Source organism: Tamandua tetradactyla, chromosome 17 (genome assembly GCF_023851605.1).
Source record: "Tamandua tetradactyla isolate mTamTet1 chromosome 17, mTamTet1.pri, whole genome shotgun sequence".
NCBI classification, from domain to species: Eukaryota; Metazoa; Chordata; class Mammalia; order Pilosa; family Myrmecophagidae; genus Tamandua; species Tamandua tetradactyla.
This window is the reverse complement of record NC_135343.1, coordinates 20,952,203-20,974,428: the sequence shown is the minus strand read 5'-3', so window position 1 is coordinate 20,974,428 and position 22,226 is coordinate 20,952,203. Positions and strand designations below refer to the sequence as shown.

General features: G+C 40.0%; 1 non-coding gene across 1 annotated transcript; it reads right to left on the bottom strand.

Moving 5' to 3' along the window:
* Positions 1 to 21,394: 21,394 nt before the first annotated feature.
* Positions 21,395 to 21,585, bottom strand: LOC143661859 (U2 spliceosomal RNA). The gene has a single exon (XR_013164896.1). It is a non-coding gene; the product is annotated as a U2 spliceosomal RNA (small nuclear RNA).
* Between the last annotated feature and the right edge of the window lie 641 nt (positions 21,586 to 22,226).

Sequence of the window (22,226 nt, the reverse complement as noted above, 5' to 3'; positions counted from 1 at the left end):
GAAGCTCCAGGAATCAGTTCCTCCAACAGAGCAACTACTAAATAGGCAGAAACTGTTTGAATCAACTACTTTGAAACTCCAGGGTCTAGTAAAACACTGTGCAGCATGCAGGGAAGGGCAGAAGGATGAGGCTGGCAAATTGTGGTAAATAATATTGAGTTTCTCTCTGCATGCAATGGCTACCATCATCCATCCCCTAGCTGTGTGACAGGTAGCAGTGAGGTCTTCAACCCTGGCTCCTGGGGTAACCTGCTGGTGCCAGGGAAGGATATAATGACCTTGTTCCCCAAGATACAAGGATATGCCGCCCAATCACTAATCACCGCTTTGGATCAGCTACTTCAAATCACTAAGGTCCTGGCTCTGATAGCAGTCATTGTCCCAACTTGCCGTGGATAAAAGCAGTAGAGGAGTCTTAAAGACATTACTATTCCTCAAAACTACAGAAAAAGTTAAAGGGTTGCATTTATTGCATAAATGATGAATCAAGAAAACATAGTTTCACAGAGCCATAAGAGAAGCTCCTGACACCTTTGTTGGTCATTCCCTCACCCCTCCCAGGGCACTGTGGAGCTGGCCAGCCCTCCCTTTGTGGGTCCCCAGCCTCCTTCTGGCTGGGAATGAGTGACCTTGTAAATTTCTCTCTGGCTCACCGGACCCTGCCCACCCCCCACCTGCCCCAGGGCCCCATCCCCAGAATTTGCCCTCCAGGCATCAGCAGCTTGAAAGCCATGTAAGAAACAATTGAGTCCCTGACAGCCTGGAGCAAAGACCAATCTGCTTTAAGTGCTACAGTGAAGCACCTAGGAGAGGGAGAAAGTCCTTTTCCTTGGGAGTAGAGGGGCATTCAAAGTCCTGTAAACACGGCAATTCCTAAGGCTACCAGCATGCACATGTCCAGGAATACAACAGACTCAGAAAAGATGGGGAGTACCCTGTACTTGGCATTTGCCTTGAGCTGACCTTCTTGACAGGAGGCCTAAACTCTGATGGAAAGCACCAGACAGGTGCAAAGCCAATTTGTAAAGACTGTTAAGGGTGTTTTTTGCATTGGTTTGTTTGACTTTCTTTGTTATTGGCACTCAAATTAATCTCTTTATATCACTAGCTGAATACATACTCAAAAAATAGACAGCTCAGGGACTAAATCCCAGAGTCAACATTTTAAAATATTAAAATGTATAGTATACAACAAAAGATTACAGGACAAATAAAGAAACAGGAAATTATGACCCATCCAAAGAAAGAGGATAAAAATCCAGAAAACATCAACAAAGAAGACCAGACTGTGGAGATACCACACAGAGAGGCTAAAAAGAATTATTTTTTAATATGCTCAAGGAGAAGAAGGAAAATACTGAGAAAAAACTAAAGGACATCAGGAAGACAATGAAAGAATACCAGAGGAATTTCATAAAGACAGAAACTTTTTAAAGGAACCACACAGAAGTACTAGAATTGAAGACCATAACTGAAATGAAAAATTTCCAAGAGGTTTTCAACAGCAGACCAGAGCTTGTGGAATAAAGAATCATGAACTCAAAGAAAAGACAATTGAAATGAGTCAGACTGAGGAGTAGAAAGAAAAAAGGATTAGAAAAAATGAAACTAACCTAAGAGACCTGTGGGACACCATCAAGAGTATCAATTTGCACATTATGGGAGTTCAAGAGGGAAAATAAGGAGAAAAGAACAGAAGCAATACTAAAAACTAAAGACAGAAAAACTTCTCAAACTTAGCAAATGTCATGAATAAGCACATCCAAGAAGCCCAAACGACATCAAGTAGGATAAATTTAAAGAGAAATACACCCAATACACCATCAAACTTATCGAATTCAAACCACGAGTTCTCAAAGCTACCACAGGAAAGCAATGTGTCGTATACAGTTAGATAAAATGCTAATTTCTCATCAGAAACAACAGAGGCATGGAGACAATAGGTTGAAATACTTTAAATGCTAAGAGAAAACAACTGGCAGCCAATAATTTTATATCCTGCGAGACTTTCTTTCAAAAATAAGGTTTTCTGCATAATATATAAATTGTTGTGGGGCGCACCAAAAGAGAGACCACATAATCCAAAACTGCAAGCCAATTTGGAACCTTTATTAGCCCGCCGGCGACTGCCTCAGAAACTTCCAAGAAGGAAGATTCAGAGAGCAGCCCCCAGAGGTTTTCAAGGTGAGCTTATAAAGGCTAAAATCGTGTTGTGGTTTACAGTTGCTAGCAAGCAAGTGTAATCATAGAAGCAGAAAAATGCCATTAGCTGTTACCAAAAAACACATCCTGTTCCCTCAGTTCCCTAACATTGGTTATTGTTTAACTCTTGGGGACTTTCCCTGCTCGGTCCTGATTTATTGTTCCTGGCCCTCCACATTCCCCACTGGTTTTATGAGAGAATGAAATCATTGTTTCTTTATTTTGATTATAATTCCCTTAACATAGTGAGTACATCTAGTTTTTAGGAGGGCAAATGGAAGGAGACTCACCCAGTTTTCGCCAGTCTTGAGCTTTAGTTTATTTAAAGTTTCCTTTATTGTTCTATTCATTTTTTTATTTGCCCTGAATTCTGTGGCCTATAAATACAATGTAATTTCCATTTGATATTTAATATTTTTGCTAACAATTGGGTAACTTGGGTGATGAACGCCGGCCCACTGTCGGACCCCATTGCAGTCAGAAGGCCAAATCGGGGGACAATTTCAGAAACTAGTTTTTTTATTACTATTTGTGCTGTCTTGGTTCTGGTAGGAAATGCCTCAGTCCTTCCAGAGAAGGTGTCGATGAAGACTAACAGGTATCTGTATCCATACGGACCAGGTAATGTTTCCATGAAGTTTATTTCCCACTGTTCCCCCAGGGCTTGTCCCCTCAGCCTGGTTCCTTGGGGCATTTCTTTCCCTCAGCCGGAATTTACCTGGGTGCAGATGTGGCATCTGGACGATACCTGCCGGGCTTGTTGTTGCAATTGGGGAATGTAGTAATCTCCCTGTAACAGTTCAGTTAGTTTCATACTGCCCAGCTGTGTACTTTGGTGAACCTGGGCAACCAAATTTTTCCTCAGGTGTTCTGGCACTAGGATTCTCCCATCCAGGAGAACTTTCCAACCATCTGGATCTGTTTTAGTGCCCAGAGTTTCACCCAGTTTAATCTCTTTCCTGGTATATTTTGGAGGGCTTGGCAGCACTTGCCTCGGTAAAACAGGAAGTATCTGCAGCATCCCCACTGGTTTTTGGGCAACCTTTTTTGCTGTTTTATCAGCCGGGGCATTTCCTCTGGCAATATGAGTTTCGGCAGTCTGATGTTCTTTGCAATGTATAACGGCTGCCCTCTTTGGCAACCAGATAGCCTCTAGCAAAGCAAGTATTCCTGGTATATTTTTTTATTTCCTTGCCTCCTGATGTTAAAAGTCCCTACTCCTGATATAGTGCCCCATGGACGTGTGCAGTTGCGAAGGCGTATCTGCTGTCCGTGTACATGTTGACAACCTTCCCTTTTCCCTACCTTAGAGCCTGAGTCAGAGCTATTAGTTCAGCCTTTTGGGCCAAAGTTCCATGTCCTAGGGCCTGAGCCCAGATGACCCAGTCCACAGTTACCACTGCTGCCCCCCACATACCTGATTTCCTCCAAGATTTAACTGCTCCCATCTGTAAATAATTCTTTTTTTTTATTAATTAAAAAAAATTAACTAACACAACATTTAGAAATCATTCCATTCTACATATGCAATCAGTAATTCTTAACATCATCACATAGATGTATGATCATCATTTCTTAGTACATTTGCATCGATTTAGAAAAAGAAATAGCAAGACAACAGAAAAAGAAATAAAATGATAATATAGAGAAAAAAATAAAAATAAAAAATACAAAAAATATATGTAAAACAAACAAACAAAAAAACTATAGCTCAGATGCAGCTTCATTCAGTGTTTTAACATAATTACATTACAATTAAGTAGTATTGTGCTGTCCATTTTTGAGTTTTTGTATCTAGTCCTGTTGCACAGTCTGTATCCCTTCATCAGGATTTGGCCAGGGCTTGTCAGTGAGATCAGCCCTCAGGTTCGTGAGAGAGTCCAAGATCTTGCAACAGTCAAGGGTGAGCTTGGATGGGTCATCATCCAGAAGAAAGGTGGTGGGGTTAAGAGCTGCCATTTTTAGGAAGCGGATTCTTGGGGGATCCAGTAGCAATACCTGATACTGGGTTATCCAGCCATTCGAGAGCCATCTCTCGAGTAGGCTCCTTAGGAATGTTTCTACTGAATGTGGGGCCACTATGTGTAAGTCCTGTCCCAGAGTTAATTTGGATGCTTTTTTGACTAAAATGGCAGTGGCGGCAATGGCTCAGAGGCAGCTTGGCCACCCAGCCGCTACATAGTCTAATCTTTTAGACAGGTGGGCAACTGGCCCAATGTTTGTTCTCTTTGCAGTAGATGCATTGGTTTGCACCTAGGCCCAGCTTTTTTCCTTGGTTTCCCTTTCTTTTTTAATGGTTTCCCATTTACCTTTTGCTTTTCCTGTTCAGCCATTGCAGATATTAAAATTCTGGCTATTTTTTGGACTGCATGGTCCCAGGGTCATCTCTGTTATTAAAAGTCCTTTGGGCAATCTCTATCAGTTCGGACAGCACTTTACCTTCAAATCCTTCTAATCTCTGTAATTTTTTCCAAATATATGGGGCCAACTGGGTGACAAATGCTATATTTACGGCTCGCCTATTTTTGGGTGTCTCTGGATCTATAGGGATGTACAGGTGGTATGCCTCAAGGAGGTGCTCAAGGAAGTGGCCGGAGATTTGTCCAGCTTTTGTTTGGTCAGCTTCTTGGCCACCACTCATATACCCCAGAGCAGAGTCTGGCAATACCGATCGAGAACCTCCTTACCTCTATCAGTGTTGGAGTCCCATCTGGGATGCGTGGAGGGGAACACAGCCTCTAATCAGGTTGATTCAGTAGTAGGTTGTCCATCAGGTCCAAGAATTAACTTCCTCGCCTCTCTCTTGACTCGGTCTCATTCCTCAGAGGTGATGAGGGCCTGGAGGAGCTGTTGGCAGTCATCCTAGGTGGGCTGGTGGGTAAAAAAGACAGTCTCCAAGAGGGAGATGAGCCTTTGGGGCTTTTCAGAGAAAGAGGGATTCTGGTTTTTCCAATTAGACAGATCGCTAGAGGAAAGGGGGACATAGACCATGAAAGGTGGGCGGTCGTTCCCCGGGGCAGAGCCAACCTGCCTCAAGGGTAAAATTGGGGCTCCAGAAGAATCCAGTGATTGTGAACCAGAAGAAGGGTGGTATGCAGAGCCACTTCTGGTATGGGGGGGCACTGAAGGTCACCTCCCGGCTATCAGAGGGGCTGGTTGCCCCCTCTTGGCTGTTTCTCTCCTCTGGTCTTAGAGGGGGCAGAGGGGCTTTGGGGTATGGGGGAGGATCCATCAAGAGTGGATCCTCCGGTGGTCCTGTCAATACTGGGACCCCATTAGTCTTTTCTTTTTGAGAGGTTTTTATTAAGAGGGCAGTTTTGGCTCTGGGGGGGTCTTTCTTTTTGGGACTCCAGGCAAGACCGTAACCACTTCGGTTTTTCTGTTGAGATTTCAATCCAAATTAGTATATAGGGGGTTTGGTGACGGTGGCCTGGATTACCAAAAATTGTCCTTTGGACTTTTTAAGCCACAGATAGATCTGTGGTTCCCTCAGGAGGCCACCCAGAACCAAAAGTTGGCCACTCCCGTAAGCAGAATTTTTTCAATCTGAAGGCATTGACAGGGGCTCCATAGTCTCTGGCCGTCCACTGGAATTCCTGGAAATTTTTCAAAAAACATTGAAGGGGAGTACAGACAGATGAACTTGACTGACTCATGGCAATTATGACAAGAATGACACAGAATGCGATGAGACCAACAATTGAGAGGAAGAACAGAACGAACCAAGACAAAAAAGCGTTATCACTAATTGATTCCTAACCAGAATCCCAGGCAACGTCTTGCTCTGGGACTGGACCTTGGAAGTAATGCTGCGTTCAGTCTTCCAGAGGTCCTCACTGGATCCAGTAACAGACCTGTACTCACTGGTGAGGTTTCCAGAAACAGATGACTCCACCAGATTTTGTATAATTTCGGAGGTTCCTGTAGAACTGGCCCGGTCCCTGGTCCTTGCTTGGGGCAGAGGAATGTCTCTCCGAGGCCTTCCCCTAAGCTGGACTTCAGTTTCAGGGGCGATCCCCAGGACCCGTGGTCACCAGATGTCCCATTAGGGATGATCTCGCTGGGGCCTCCAAATGTTGTGGGGCGCACCAAAAGAGAGACCACATAATTCAAAACTGCAAGCCAATTTGGAGTCTTCATTAGCCAGCTGGCGACTGCCTCAGAAATTTCCAAGAAGGAAGATTCAGAGAGCAGCCCCCAGAGGTTTTGAAGGTGAGCTTATAAAGGCTAAAATCATGTGGGGTTTACAGTTGCTAGCAAGCAAGCATAATCATAGAAGCAGAAAAATACCGTTAGCTATTGCCAAAACACATCCGGTTCCCTCAATTCCCCAACATTGGTTATTGTTTAACTCTTGGGGACTTTCCCTGCTAGGGCCTGAATTATTGTTCCTGGCCCTCCACATAAATGTTTCTGAGAAGAAATAATAAATAGTTAAGAGGCTAACCTGTTCAAAGGATACCAAATAATGCTTTAACCGGACAACCTTAAGATTAGCATAGAGAAAAATCCTTAGTTATATTTTAGTGATTTGCAAAGAATGAGCATGTTATATATAGCTAGATTATAACATCTTTGTCTACTTTAATCTTTTTGTCTGGTTACAAAAAAAAATTTTTAACTTCAATAAAAATAATGCATCTTAAATGGAAAAAAAATAAGGAAGAGATTAAGACATTCCCAGATAAACAAAAGCTAGACAAAAGTTATTACCTCTAGACTTGTCCTACAAGCAATGCTAAAGGGAGTTCTTCTGACTGAAAGGAAAGGACACCAGTGGATCAAATCAGCATAAAGAAATAAAGGGTAACAATATGGATAATTATAAATGTCAGGGCTGTTGTATTCTATTTTTTTCATATGTAACTCTACTCCTTACAGTTACCAAAATTCACATGGATAAAAAATAATGATAAATCTATGGTTTGGGAAATAAAGTGTACATAGGTATAATTTGTAAGAAGTACAAAAAGGTGGGGTACAGAGGGTTATAGGAACAGTAAGTATGTATGCTATTGAAGTTAAATTAGTATCAAAAAATCAATTGTTATATATTTAGGATGTTAAATTTTAACCCCATAATATATGAAAAATATATCCATAAAGAAATGTGAAGGGACTTGGATGGTTTGAAGTTGTATGAACCCAAGGAAAACATATTCTTAAATCTAATCCATTCCTGTGGATGTAAACCCATTGTAAGTAGGGACTTTTGATGTTACTTCAGTTAAAGTGAGACCCACTTCATTTAGAATGCATCTTAATCCTATTATTAGAGTCCCTTATAAACAGAATGAATACAGAAACAGACAGACAGACAGAAGAAAGAAGCTGAAATAACAAAAGTTGAGAGAGAAGGGAGAGACCAGCAGATACTGTTTACCTTGCCATGTGGCACAGGTGCCAAGGATTGCTGGCAGCCAATCTTTAGGAAGAAAGCATCGCTTTGAAAATGGCTTGATTTGGACATTTTTAACTGCCTAAAAATGGCAAGCTAATAAATTCTTTTCATTTTAAGCCAACCCATTTCATAGTATCTGCTTTCAGAAGCCTAGGAAACTAAAACAGAACTCAATATAGTATAATACAGAAAAAATCAAATAAATATGAAAGCAGGCATGAATGGAAGAATTGAAAAACAAAAGAGGTATAAGACTTTAAAACACTAAATAGCAAAATGGCAGAAGAAAGTCTTGCATTATCAGAAGTTATTTAAATATTATTGGATTAAAATCTCCAGTCAAAAGCAAAGATTGGCAGAATGGATTACCAAAAGCATGACCCAACTATGTGCTGTTTACAAGAAACTCATCCTAAACTCAAAGACATAAGTAGGGTGAAAGTGAAAGGATGGGAAAAACTATACCATGCAAGCAGTAATAAAAAGAGATCTGGGGTTACTATACTAACATCAGATAAAAAAGACTTTAAGTCAAAAACTCTTACAAGGGACAAAGGAGGTCATTATATACTGATAAATGGGTCAATCCAACAAGAGGACATAGAAATTATAAATATATATGCATCTAAAGGCAGAGTCCCAAAATATATGAAGTAAATATTGACAGATTTGAAGAGCGAAATAGACAGTTCTACAGTAATAGTAGGATATTTTAATACCCCATTTTCAATAATGGATAGAATGTCTAGATAGAAAATCCATCCACAAGGAAATAGAAGACTTGAACAACACTCTAAACCAACACCTAACACATTTTTAGGACACTTTACCTAACAGCAGCAGAAACTACTTTCTTCTTAAGTACACATGAGCCATTCTTCAGGACAGACTGTAAATTAGGTCACAAAACATGTCTTAATAAATTAAAAAATATTGAAATCATACAATGTATCTTCTCCCACCACAAGAGAACGAAGCTAAATCAATAACAGAGGGAGAAAAGGAAGGTTCGCAAGTATGTGGAAATTAAACAATGTGCTCTTAAACAATCAATGGGTCAGAAAAGATATCACAAAGGAAATTGGGAAATACCTTGAAGCAAATGAAAACACAACATGCTAAAATGTATGGGATGCTGCAAAGGCAGTGCTGAGAGAGAAGTTTATAATGCTAAATGCTTACATTAAAAAAGAAAAAAGATCTCAAATCAGAGATTTGCTTTTAAAACTCAAGGATCTACTATAAGAAGAGCAAACTAAACCCAAAGAGAGCAAAAAGAAGGAAATAACAAAGATAAGAGTGGAAATAAACGTAATAAAGAAGAAAACCCAATAGAGAGAATCAATGAAACTAAAAGTTTGTTCTTTGGAAAGTTAAAAAAAATCAACAAATCTTTAGCTAGATTGACAGATAAAAAGAGAGAGGATATAAATAACTGAAATCGTAAATGAGGAGGAGGGCATTACTATGTACTCCACAGAAATAAAATGGATACTAAGGAGATACTATGAACACAGTATGCCAAAATATTAGATAACCTAGATGAAATGGAGAAATTCCTAAAAATATACAAACTACCTACACTGACTCAAGAAGTAATAGAAGATCTAAAAAACAACTAGTAAAAAGATTGAACTAGTAATCAAAAATTTCCCAACAAAGCAAAGTCCAAGACCAAATGGCTTTACGAGGGAATTTTACCAAATATTCTAAGAATAATACCAATAGTACTTATTCTAAGAATACTACCAATCCTTATTCTAAGATTAATACTGACAATACTCATCCAAAAAAAGTGAAGAGGATGGAACACTCCCTAATTCATTATGAGGTCAACATCACCCTTGTACCAAAGCCAGATAAAGATACTACAAGAAAATAATATTACAAACCAATATCTCTTATGAATATATACACAAAAATCTTCAGCAAAATACTAGCAAACAGAATCTAACAGTGCATTTTAAGAGTTATGTTCCAAGGTAAGGTGGGATTTATTCCAGGTATGTAAGGGTAGTTCAATACAAGTAAGTCAATTAATGTAAAACACCATGTTGACAAAATGAAGGAAAAAACACATGATCATCTCAATTGATCCAGAGAAGGCACTTGACAAAATCCAGTACCACTTCTTGGTAAAAACACTTGGAAAACTAGGAATAGAAAGAAACTTCCTTAACATGATAAAGGGCAGATATGAAAAACCCATAGTTAACATCATGTTCAATGGTGAAAGACTAAAAGCTTTCCCTCTAAAATTGGGAACAAGATAAGAATGCCCACTTTCATCCCTCTTATTCAAACTTGTACTGGAAGTTCTCACCAGAGAAATTAGGCAAGAAAAAGAAATAAAGAGTACCCTAATTGGAAAGGAATAAGTAAAACTTCCCATTTGTGTAAATAGCATGGTCTATATAAGAGAAAATCATGAACAATCCACCAAATAAAGCTACTTGAGCTAATAAACAAATTCAGCAAAGTGGTAGGGTACAAGATCAACATGCAAAAAACAGTAGCGCTTCTATACAATAGTAATGAACAATTTGAAGGAGAAATCAAGAAAACAATTTCATTTATAACGCAACTAAAAGAACCAAATATCTAGGAATAAATTGAACCAGAATATCAATGACTTATACACAGAAAACCATAAAATATTTTTGAAAGAAATCAAAGACCAAAATGAATGGGAGGAAAAAATATGGTTAAGATGTCAATTCTACCTGAAGTTTTTTTTTACACGGGTAGGCACCAGGAAACGAACCCAGCTATCCTGGACGGCAGTGAGAACTCTGCCTGCTGAGCCACCATGGCCCACCCTACCCAAACCTTTTTATAGATTCAATGTAAGCTTAACCAAAATTCCAAAATCCTTCTTTGCAGAAAGTGAAAAGCCAACAATCAAATTTATATGGAAAAGTAAGGGGCCCCAAACAGCCAAAGCCATCTTGAAAAAGAACAAAGTTAGAGGACTCATACTCCCTGATCTTAAAACGTATTAAAAAGCCACTGTAATCAAAAGAGCATGGTGACATTGAGCATCTCTTCATGTGCCTCTTGGCCATCCGTATTTCCTCTTCTGGTAGGTGTCTGTTCAAGTCTTTTTCCCATTTTGTAATTGGGTTGGCTGTCTTTTTGTTGTTGAGTTGCCATTAGAGAAATGCAAATCAAAACCACAATGAGATATCATCTCACACCCACCAGAATGGCCATTATCAACAAAACAGAAAATGACAAGTGCTGGAGAGGATGCGGAGAAAGAGGCACTCTTATCCACTGTTGGTGGGAATGTCAAATGGTGCAACCATTGTGGAAGGCAGTTTGGCGGTTCCTCAAAAAGCTGAATATAGAATTGCCATACGACCCAGCAATACCATTGCTGGGAATCTACTCAAAGGACTTAAGGGCAAAGACACAAACGGACATTTGCACACCAATGTTTATAGCAGCGTTGTTTACAATTGCAAAGAGATGGAAACAGTCAAAATGTCCATCAACAGAAGAATGGCTAAACAAACTGTGGTATATACATACGATGGAATATTATGCAGCTTTAAGACAAGATAAACTTATGAAGCATGTAATAACACGGATGGACCTAGAGAACATTATGCTGAGTGAGTCTAGCCAAAAACTAAAGGACGAATACTGTATGGTCCCACTGATGTGAACGGACATTCGAGAATAAACTTGGAATATGTCATTGGTAACAGAGTCCAGCAGGAGTTAGAAACAGGGTAAGATAATGGGTAATTGGAGCTGAAGGGATACAGACTGTGCAACAGGACTAGATACAAAAACTCAAAAATGGACAGCACAGTAATACCTAAGTGTAAAGTAATCATGTTAAAACACTGAATGAAGATGCATCTGAGCTATAGGTTCTTTTTGTTTTGTTTTGTTTTGTTTTTTACTATTATTATTACTTTTATTTTTTTCTCTATATTAACATTCTATATCTTTTTCGGTTGTGTTGCTAGTTTCTCTAAACTGATGCAAATGTACTAAGAAACGATGATCATGCATCTATGTGATGATGTTAAGAATTACTGATTGCATATGTAGAATGGTATGATTTCTAAATGTTGGGTTAATTTCTTTTTTTTCCGTTAATTAATAAAAAATAAAAAAAAGAGCATGGTGGGCGGGCCACGGTGGCTCAGCAGGTAAGAGTGCTTGCCTGCCATGCCCGAGGACCCAGGTTCGATTCCTGGTGCCTGCCCATGTAAAAAGTACTGGCACAAGGACAGACATATAGACCAATGAAATAGAATTGAGAGTTCAGAAATGAACCCTAACATTTATAGCCAAGTGATTTTTGACAAGGGTGCTAAGTCCACTCAATTGGGGAAAAAATAGTCTTTTCAAACTATGATGCTGAAAAAACTGGATGGTCATATGCAAAATAATTAATGTGTACCTCTACCTTACAACATATATAAAAATCAACTCAAAATGTATCAAAGACCCAAACATAAGAACCAGACCTATAAAACTCCTAGCAGTAAATGCAGGGAAGCCTATTTAGGACCTTATATTAGGCAACAGTTTCTTAGACTTTATTTATGCCCAATGTATAAAATACAAGAGAAAAAATAGACAAATGGGACCGCATAAAAATTTAAAACTTGCGTACATCACAGAACTTTATCATGAAAGTAAAAAGGCAACCTAGAAAATAGGATAAAATATTTGGAAAACAACATATCCGATAAGGGCTTAATATCCAGAATGTAAAAAAAGTCCTACAACAAACAAAAAGACAAAGAGCCCAATTTAAAAATGGGCAAACTAATAGATATTTCTCCAAAAAAAGATATACAAAAGATCAAAGAGAACATGAAAAGATGCTCAACATCATCAGCCATTAGGGAAACACAGATCAAAACCCAAATGGCATACCATTTCCACACACTAGAATGACTACGATTCTAAAAAATGGAAAATAACAAGTGCTGGAGAGAATGCGGAAGAACAGTGACATTCATTCATTGGTAGTGGAAACATAAATTGGTACAGCTACTGGAAAACAGCTTGATGGTTCTTCAAAAAAATAAGTATAGAACTAGCATATGACCCAACAATCCCACTGCTAAGTATATACACAAAAGAATTGAAAGCAGAGATTCAAATGGATATTTGTACACTGATGTTCATAGCAGCATATTCACAATTGCCAAAAGATGGAAGCAACCCAGTATCTGTGATGAATGGACAAACAAATTTGGTATATATATAGCAAGAAATATTATTCAGCTATAAAAAGGAATAAAGTTCCAACACATGCAACAAAAATGGATGAACCTTGAAGACATCATGTTACGTGAAATAAGCCAGACACAAGAAGATAAATATTTTATGATCTCACTGATAGGAAACGATTAGAATAAGCAAATTCAGAGTGAAATACTAGAATATAGGTAATCACGGGCCGGGGTGAGGGTAGGAAATGGTGAGTTAATGCTTAACTTACACGGAGATTCTATTTGGAATGATAGAAAAATTTTGGTAATTGGTGGTGATGGTAACATAACATGGTAAATATGGTTGGCCCACCGAATTAAATATTTGAATGTGGTTAAAAGGAGAACTTTTAGGTTTTATATATGTTACTAGAATCAAAATGCTAAAAAAAAAAAAAAAAAAGACCACCATAGGACTGTACAACATAAACAAGAAACCCTATTTTGAACCATGGGCTAGAGTTAATAATACATTTACAATAATATTCTTTCATCAATTATACCACATATACCATACTAATGCAAAGTGTTAATAATGGGGGAGAGAAGTTAAATGAGAACTTTGTATTTTCTGCATGATTTTTCTGTAAACCTCTAATTTCTCTAATAAAAAGAAAGAAAGAAATGAATTGGAAATGCTGCCTGGCCTTGAGGTACTCATGTTCTGGATCTGGGTACTAGGAGACAGCAGAGAGGGAGGGGTGAATAGAAATGCTGAGAGAGAGTAAAGAAGCAATGAGGTATATACAGGCATGGACTCTTCGTCCTGTCCTACCAGGGACTCAGCCAGCTCTTTCACCACCTTTTTCTCATTCCCAGAAGTTTTCAATAAAACTTTTTTGGATGAGCGTTTTATCACTGAAAATGTGAGAATTCTTTTTGCCCATATATTAGAGAAGAGGCTGAGCAAGCCCCATTCATCCCAAGCAGTGGCTGAGGGTGGTGAATCAGAGGTCCCCCAGGACTGCCCTGGACGGCCACATCTGTTCCCTGTCAGGATTATCAAAATTGCCATGACAATGACCCAAGTGCTCTTCCTCAGATAAAGGCTCCAAATGCTCAGCTGATTCCAGACAGACCAACTGCATGCCCTTGAGGTTTACACGCTATTAAAAAAAGGTGGGTGGGAGGGAGAGAGGAGGGAGGAAGGACATGAAGCAGTGGGAAGGAGGCCTGCCAAAACTGAACAACCTTGGATGATAGTCAATTCAAATATGAAAAGTGCTCACTTGGCATCTTGACTTTACCTTCCTTTTAAAATATTGGGGTAGAGCTGTGAGCAGCACCAGGTCAAATTCTAAGTGTTCCAAGATCTTGGTACTTATCCCTAATATAGAACAAGGGTGGACCTATGAAAAGGGAAGCAATGTATAGAGCTTAAGTCCCAAGAGGTTCTTAATTCAACCTTTTATCTAGGGCTGGGGCTTTGCAAAATTGTGATATTACATTAACCTTCAGAGTCCTGGCCTCTACTTTCCCACACTACCACCTCCCCATCTAGGGCCCTGATTTAAATCAAAGATCAGTTCCACTCATCATACGTATGGACACACTGAGGCCCAGAAATAGAGACTAGATATTCATCAATCAGAGACATGATAAATGAAATTCTTTTGTCAAAAGGTCAGACTAGAAGACCCCTAATTCCACTCCATTTCCAAGACTTTACTATTCTAAGACTTGTCCAAAGAACCCAGCTATTCAACAACAAAGCCTGAACCAGAACTTACGTTTCCTCCCTCCTAGTCCATAAGCTACTAGAGGATGAACCCCTAGTTTTTCTTTGCTGACGAGCCCTCCATTGATTTGGATTTTCATCTTGGACAACAGTACTCTAATGGTTTAAACATTTGCTAAGCACCATGTAAACATTATCTTCACAGGGTTCACTAGAAGAGGAGGTATGTGGAGGGTGAAGGAGGGCTACAACAAGAGAATATGCAAAACTCCCTTTTTGCAACTGATATTTTCCTTAAAAGCTGAAAATGCAATCCCATCAACATTTGGTTGTAAACCAAATCCCACTTTGAAACGAAGGGTAACTGCCATGCAAATGGATTTTTTTGTGAGTTCTTATAAAGGGAGTAATCTTTTTTGTAAAGTGACTGGCCACTCCTTAATGACAATGTAGGACATTTATGTTTATGTTTGGATTCAATTAAATCTCTAACTCTATTCCTGTGGTCATTTTACCAGCAGTAAAATTAAGCTCCAAAAGGGGATTGTGCTTTGTCCAGAACACTCTGGAACCAACTCCACATCACCATTATTCTCAAATCCTTTCCTACCACTCAGCATCACTGCCTGGGCCTCGAAGGACCATTACCATCTGTTCACCTTGCCCACTTCAGATCCAACAGCTCCAAGTTAGGCATATGATAGTTTTCAAGCAAGACTTTCAAACAACCTTGTATTGGATACTGGCATGGAGAAAGAAGCCCACGTCCCTGACATGCAACCATCAGTTCCCTTAATCCCCGAGAAATCCCCTCCCTGCTGGGTCTTATTGCTTAAAAAGAACATAAGCCTATCTGACATTGACTTGAACAAGTCCTGTGTATTTGGTAGTACAGAGGAAAAGGAGAAGCAGAAAACATCTTTAAGCGCATTATCAGCCTGCTTGATTTCGGCTAGGCAGCTCCAGTCAGCCTGACCCCTCCCTTGGAGGAGGAACCGTTGAGACCACAGGGTGGCAAACCGTGGGCTCGCTGGAAAGAGGTGAGCAACAGGAATAAACTCTTCCTTTTTTTTTTTTTTTCAGAACCATCAACTCTGCAAACTCACATTTATTGGACCAAAAGACATTAAATTATCATTGTTTTTCTATTTCCTTCTGACGTTCCTTTAATGCTATAGACACTGAACTCAGGCTAGTTATTGATCAAACCATTCATTTGCCAATTTAGTTCAAGTGGTAGCTCTTGTTAGCTGTGATGATTATCTCTCTTAACAGGTATCTAACCTTTTCCTAGTTGTTTTTTCAGTCTTCTCTCTCTAATAAGGCTGCATGCTCCTGCAAGACTGAGGTAGGGCTATATATGTCTGTTTTCCCCACAGAGAGTCTTGCTAATGTTTGAAATAGAGTTGACACTCAATACACTCTTAATAACTTATGGATGAGAATTTTTAAAATGCTCATAGGCATTGTGAATCGCACTCTACAACTGAAGCACGTGAAACAAATCTATATTTTTATTTTCATTAAATCAAATTCATGTCCATTTGAGTTCTTATCCCCCCAGACTTGCAAGAATTTCAGTCTTAGGCTTTATTGAGGTCTCCTTCCTTCTCAGGGTCACCCCAGAATCCAGGAGACTTCTATAGTGCTCAAAAAATTAGAACAAAGGCCTTTCTATTCCCTTCCATCAATGGTCACTGCCGTCACCCTCATTGTACCAGCCCAAGGGGGGCCCTTGAAGTCTGGTGTCTCTGTTTCTAAGCCCAGCCTGGGAAAAGGAATTTGTTAACATTGAGACATCTGGTCAGGCTCTCTGGATTCACCATTCTGCCCTCCTTCTGAAATCTTGCCACTGCCTTGGGAAGAGGGCACCCATGGTGCCAAGCCCAGATCCCTACCTGGCTCTCTCTGCCCTCTCCTTAGCCCTGTCCTCTTGTTAGGGTCACAGGGAAATCCCTCCACCTCTCCTCTTGTTGCTCTTAATAGCATTCTCCAGTCTCTTCCATGAGATCACCAAAGCCAGGTAGGGCAGGTCTTGTTTGATCCCCAGTCGGTTACTCAGTCTGTCTGCTGAAAGCAGTGGAGAACAGTCCTTTCCATTTGGGAACAAGGAAGCAAAGAATAGAAAAGACCAGATATAGAGGGAAAAATAGAGACTTTGTGTTCGAGAAGATTCTTCGGTTTTAAGCACCTGAAACTGACTCTGAAAAATACAGATCAGATAATAATTTATTGGGAGGGCAGAATGTTGGGTGGCATTTGAGAACTGAAGAAAGGCCTGACAACCAGTATTCAAAAAGGACAGAAAAAGAGCAGTTCCAGGAATTTCAGTCAGGTCTCACAGACGGAAGAAGAATGACTCAGCTCCAGCCACCTGTGTCTACAAGTCATTCCACAGATACTCGGTTACCAGAAGAGAGAACTGGTGGGCCAAGTTCTACGTTTACTGCCTCTTGGGTAGGGAGTTGTAGGTCAAGAAGCGTTTTAATCAACAGGCTAAACAAACCACAAGGAAGAGGGACAGAAAGTTGCACAAAGGAGAATCAGAGTGCTCTTACCAGGTAGGCAAAATGATCCAAGCCCATTACAGAAGGGACCACACAGACAGAAGAGAGCTTTTCAGATAACAAGCTGCCAGGGCCAGAGCCCATGTTTTGAGCAAAGCAAAGCATCCTCAGAAATATTACACTGGACACTCAAAATGCACTTGGAGCACTTACAGATGCAAAAAGCAAGAGCCGATGGAAGAAAAATAATAGGAGCATCAATAGAAGGACATGATCAACCCCAGAGCACACGGTATGGAAAGAAAAGAATAGGCCACATCCTATAGGATCAGGATATGGAGAAACTCTTGGAAGAGAAAACTGAAGAACAGATCAGAGGGAGGACTATTTTCTTAGGAATACATATTTTACCAGTTATCTTGAAATGAGCGATCTGAGATTTATTCAAGAATCCCACTCCAAAACCATATGTCAGTGCTGTATAAAAGTATGTCTAAGCTACTATGTAGTAAAATACATATAATTTTCATTGTTATGTGTGAGTTCAGTTATTTCAACTAATCTTTTTATGGTCTTCACAAAGTCCTTAGTTAAAGAACCCCTCCAGCTATTCTTAAATATTGATACCTTGACTGGATATCATTGAAGGGAGCACCACGGTGAGCAAAACCAGATCAACAGCACCTCAATAAGATTTCTTTTTTTCTGTGTGCATATTGCATATTGATAAAGACTGGAATGTAGAATTTAAAAATCAAAACAGCTATGTTGGGCAGGCCATGGTGGCTCAGCAGGCAGAGTTCCCACCTGCCATGCCGGAGACCCAGGTTCGATTCCTGGTGCCTGCCCATGCAAAAACAAAAACAAAAACAGCTATGTCAGGGCAGCATTTTCCAAATGGGTGTGCTACAAATTAGTGGGGGGGGGGCTTAGATTCTATTTAATGGGGAAAAAAGAGGAAGGAGTTCCACGAATGAGCGGGAGCAGAAACTGGAGACAAGATGTGCACTACTGAGAGACAATAGAGGTAGTTCACGGGTCAGGCTGTGTGGACCAGGGAATTTATCCAGACCCAGCCATTAGTGCTATGGGTTGGACAGAGCTGCAAATTAGATGGTGGGAACAGGATAGTGATGAGAGGGCTGGAAGCTGTCTGCCTCTTGACGGAAATGTGGCATCTCAAGGCCAGTACTGCAGTAACTAGCAACATACATAAGAGAAGAAGGGATAAAAGTGGGCAAAGTAATGCCTGAGGGGAACAGAAAGGAGTATATAAATAGCATCTTGAATTTATTTATATTTCTTAGAGTACGGCTATGCAAGGCAGGTCCTTAAAAATTCCTTGTGAGCAGGAGAAAGGCTGATGTTGCTTTCCTCATTTTTCAGATGAGGAAACTGAGACCTAGAAAGACCAGTCTCCCAAGTCCTCAGTCTCTGAGAAGCTTCTTAGCTCTGAATTTCATCAGTAGAGGATGATCAGGTTATCTTTCACCTAGGTAGTACTTCTGAATTAAAATCCTGAAAGGCGGGCTATGATTAAGGATTCTTAATCTCTGATGGCAGTCCAACAAGAAACAGGCTATATAAATCACTGGTGAGGAATTTAGTTTAGGAAATATAGCTTAAAGAAGCATTTCTGGGGTGCATCTTGTCAGATAAAGAATGTATGATTGATGGATGTTAAAGAACATCCTCTTCTGATACTTAAAACTAGGAGAAATTTACTTCACTGGAATGATCTAAAATCACTGATAGAGGACAAACAGATAAATCAGAGAGCCAAAAATTTCCTTCCCAGCCCTGAGTCTCCTTAATAAGAGGAGAGGAGAGAATCCAGGAGTGAAGAAGGGAAGGTCATTCGAACTGGGAACCTAGATTCATTCTTAGCATATTTAGGAAAGGGATAGACTTTAGTGTCCCCAGCCTCTCTTTTTTCTTTCTTTAGAAAGGCTGCTCTCAATCATTTACATCTCAGCATGAAGGTCACAATGCTTGTCTTTGAGCAAGGGCAAGTATTGTTTCCTAAAAAAGAATCACAGCCGTGGGTAGAAGGTAGAGATTTGGGGAAGAGGCCTGCATGAACACACAGGTAATACTGCATGGTCCATCCCCCTTCCCTCGCCCCAAGATCCCCCAGGATCATTACAACCTGACTACTTGGCAAGCAGATTCACAGAGAGCTCAACCACACCAACATCCCAATGGGAAGCTGGTTAGTTATCAGGGTTTAATGACCATCCTTGCGTTGGTTTATAATGTGATAATATTTGCATTTTTATCAAAATGCTTGCATTTTTGGAGTGCCTTTCTTCTGGAGAAGCTCGGGGAATGTTTCATATGGGATTTTTAATTTTTTAATTATATAACAATTTTAAAATGAAATACAAACAGAATAATCAAAACAGAAAATATCCAGCTCTCATCACCAAAAAACCTAACTAACGTCAAAATACACTGGTCTCTCTATGCCTTAGTATTGTATGGATATAATTTTTCATAATTTTAATCAATGTACCCATTTTAAGGTCTATATTACTTGACATAACTTAATCTAGGCCTTTTTTTCATGTCCCTACTTTATTTACATATTTTTAAAGGCAGTGTGATATTTGATTTAACACACCAGATTATTTAACCAAAGTGCCACTTAAAGAGAAAAGTCTCAATGAGAGTATTATAGTTATCTTCCAGTATTATGTTTATTCATTAATTCCTTTAGCAGGCATGTATTAAGCACTTAGGTATCAAAGCTATAAGCCCCAGGCACAGGGCCGCCCTGTGGCAAGAGATTATGTACAGACTCTGGAGTCCACAGCATAAAACCATAACCAAAGGGACAGATGGTGGCTCCAGAATGACAGATTGGCTCCAAAGATGAGAATATTCTGCCATGGGAGGTAGTGAGTTCCTCTCACTCGGAGATATCAAGCAGAGGTCCAACTGTGTGTTGGAGATTCCATACAGGGGATTTGAGAACTGAGCGTGGAATCAGACTGGATAAGTTATTGAAAGGGACTTTCAATTCTGAGATTGTAGAATTCCATTTCCATTAATGAATAAGCTCCTACATTAATGAATTGTGTTACTCAGCATCCTTGTCCCCTCCTCTACATGGCCCTCTAAGTGATACTCTCTGCTATCCAAAGCTACTTACCTAAAAGCAAATCTCCTCAGACTCATACCACTGACTTCTTCTACCAGATCCTTCAGAACGCTGAGGAGGCCTTTTCTTTCCTCATATTCACAGAAGCCTAACTTGACTCCAGCAGGTTTACTAGACTATTTCAAGCTTTCTTTGTTTTTCTCCAAGTTCTCAAATCCTACCACCACATTCTCACCAGGTCTGTCCTTCTGCCTACAAAGAAGAATGAGGTTGTTGATATAACGTCCTTAAACTGCCCTTCTTTACCTGGGAGACATGGCTATCCGCCCACCCAATATTTCTTAATCCCTTGTTTCTTACTAACAGAACTCCAATTTTGTGCATGGTGATTAAAGTCCAGCTAAAATGTCTACTTTCCAAAGCTCCTGTGAAGCTAAAGGCCAACATTAAAGGTGCAGTCAATGAGCTAAAGAGAAGTCTACTGCCAAAGTTATTGTTTTCTGAAACAAACTCACTACTGGCACACACCTTTTCCTTTACTCTTCCCCTTTATTCCTGCCTGAAGTACAGGCATGGAGCCTATCAGGGCAGAAGTCATCTTGCAGCATAAAAAGATGCTAAGACTGATGGACTTGAAAGATGAAAGACCTTGAGCCCTTGATGGCTCTTACTGCTTCCATACTGGCCCTGGACAACCTGCATTCAAAATCCCTATTTATTTAAAACACAGTAGTCAGTTTTCTGCTACTTGCAACCAAAAACAATCTTAACCGATATACCACTGCAACATTCATACCTTGACCCCCTTCTCTCCTTTGCTCATATCTCTGAGAGAGGCATCCCTCCTACTTTGGACTTCTTCATGCATTCTTTTTTTTTTTTAATTTAGCATAAGACCTAGGATAGAACAGAGAGACTGAGCCAGGAGCAGCTGACGCCGTTGATGGCTAGAAGGAGAAGGTCTCTCGCAGGTTGGAGAAGGTAGCGAACAAAGGGCCTGTGTGCAGCACAAGTGAAGCGCTCACACAAGACTTACTACCTAGCATTTACTACTTGCGCGAAACCTGGGTTGGCCATCCCCACGAATAAAGGACGTGACAGCAGCAAGAAAAGAAAGAAGGAGATGAAGGAGAAAGGACCGCACAAGCAGCTCAGGGGGAAAGGCATGAAGGGAGCTCTGGACATCCCGGTATGGTAAAGAAAGGAGCAAGCCCAGAGAGCAAGGAAAGTCAAGTCTGTCAATTCATATCGCAATTGAGGGAGGGGTGCACCGTTCCTGGAAGTACTGCAATACCAGGTCGACGCGTGGAGTGGACGGAGCAAGCTCCTATTCCATCTCCCTGCTCCAAAAATCCATTTAATATATTGTCCTCGGATAGAGGACGTATCAGATATTAAACTGATAAGAACAGATACTACCCTTGATCTTAGCCAAAAGGCCAAGAAGCGATCTTCATGCATTCTTGATTCCATCTCCTCTCCTGCCTCTATTTAGGCCATATTCTTATAATTATGTCCTTTCTTATTTGCATCTTCAATCTCTCCCTCTATTCTGTCTCTTTCTATACCTACTAATGAGCCTGTTAAGATTGCTCTAGACTAAAAATACTCTTTCCTATACCTAGCTTACCCCTAAATTAATTCCCTCTTCCTATATTCCCTTTACTAATGGACTTCTTGAAAGAATTGTCTACACCTACTTACTCCTCAATCTCTTTCAAGCTGGCTTTCATTCCACAGCTGTAGAATCAGCAATAATTCACCAATGACCTCCTAATTAGCAAGTTACACAACCTTTTCTCAGTCTCCATCCTCCCCTAGCTTTCTGCAAATGACCCTTCTGAACACCTCGTCCTTCTTCTTTCAAACTTTTAAAAGTATAAATGCATTACAGATATTTTGCATAAAAGTTATTTAAAATGATAGAACAAAATTAATGTTGAACTATACGCATGTACTTCCTTGCCTTACCAAAACTCCATTAAAATGTTGTAAAGAATTTTTTCCAAAAGAAATACACCCATCCTCCACCCCAAAAAGGAATACACCCAAAGGACAAAGGGATGAGAGAAGAAACCACATGTGACAGCCA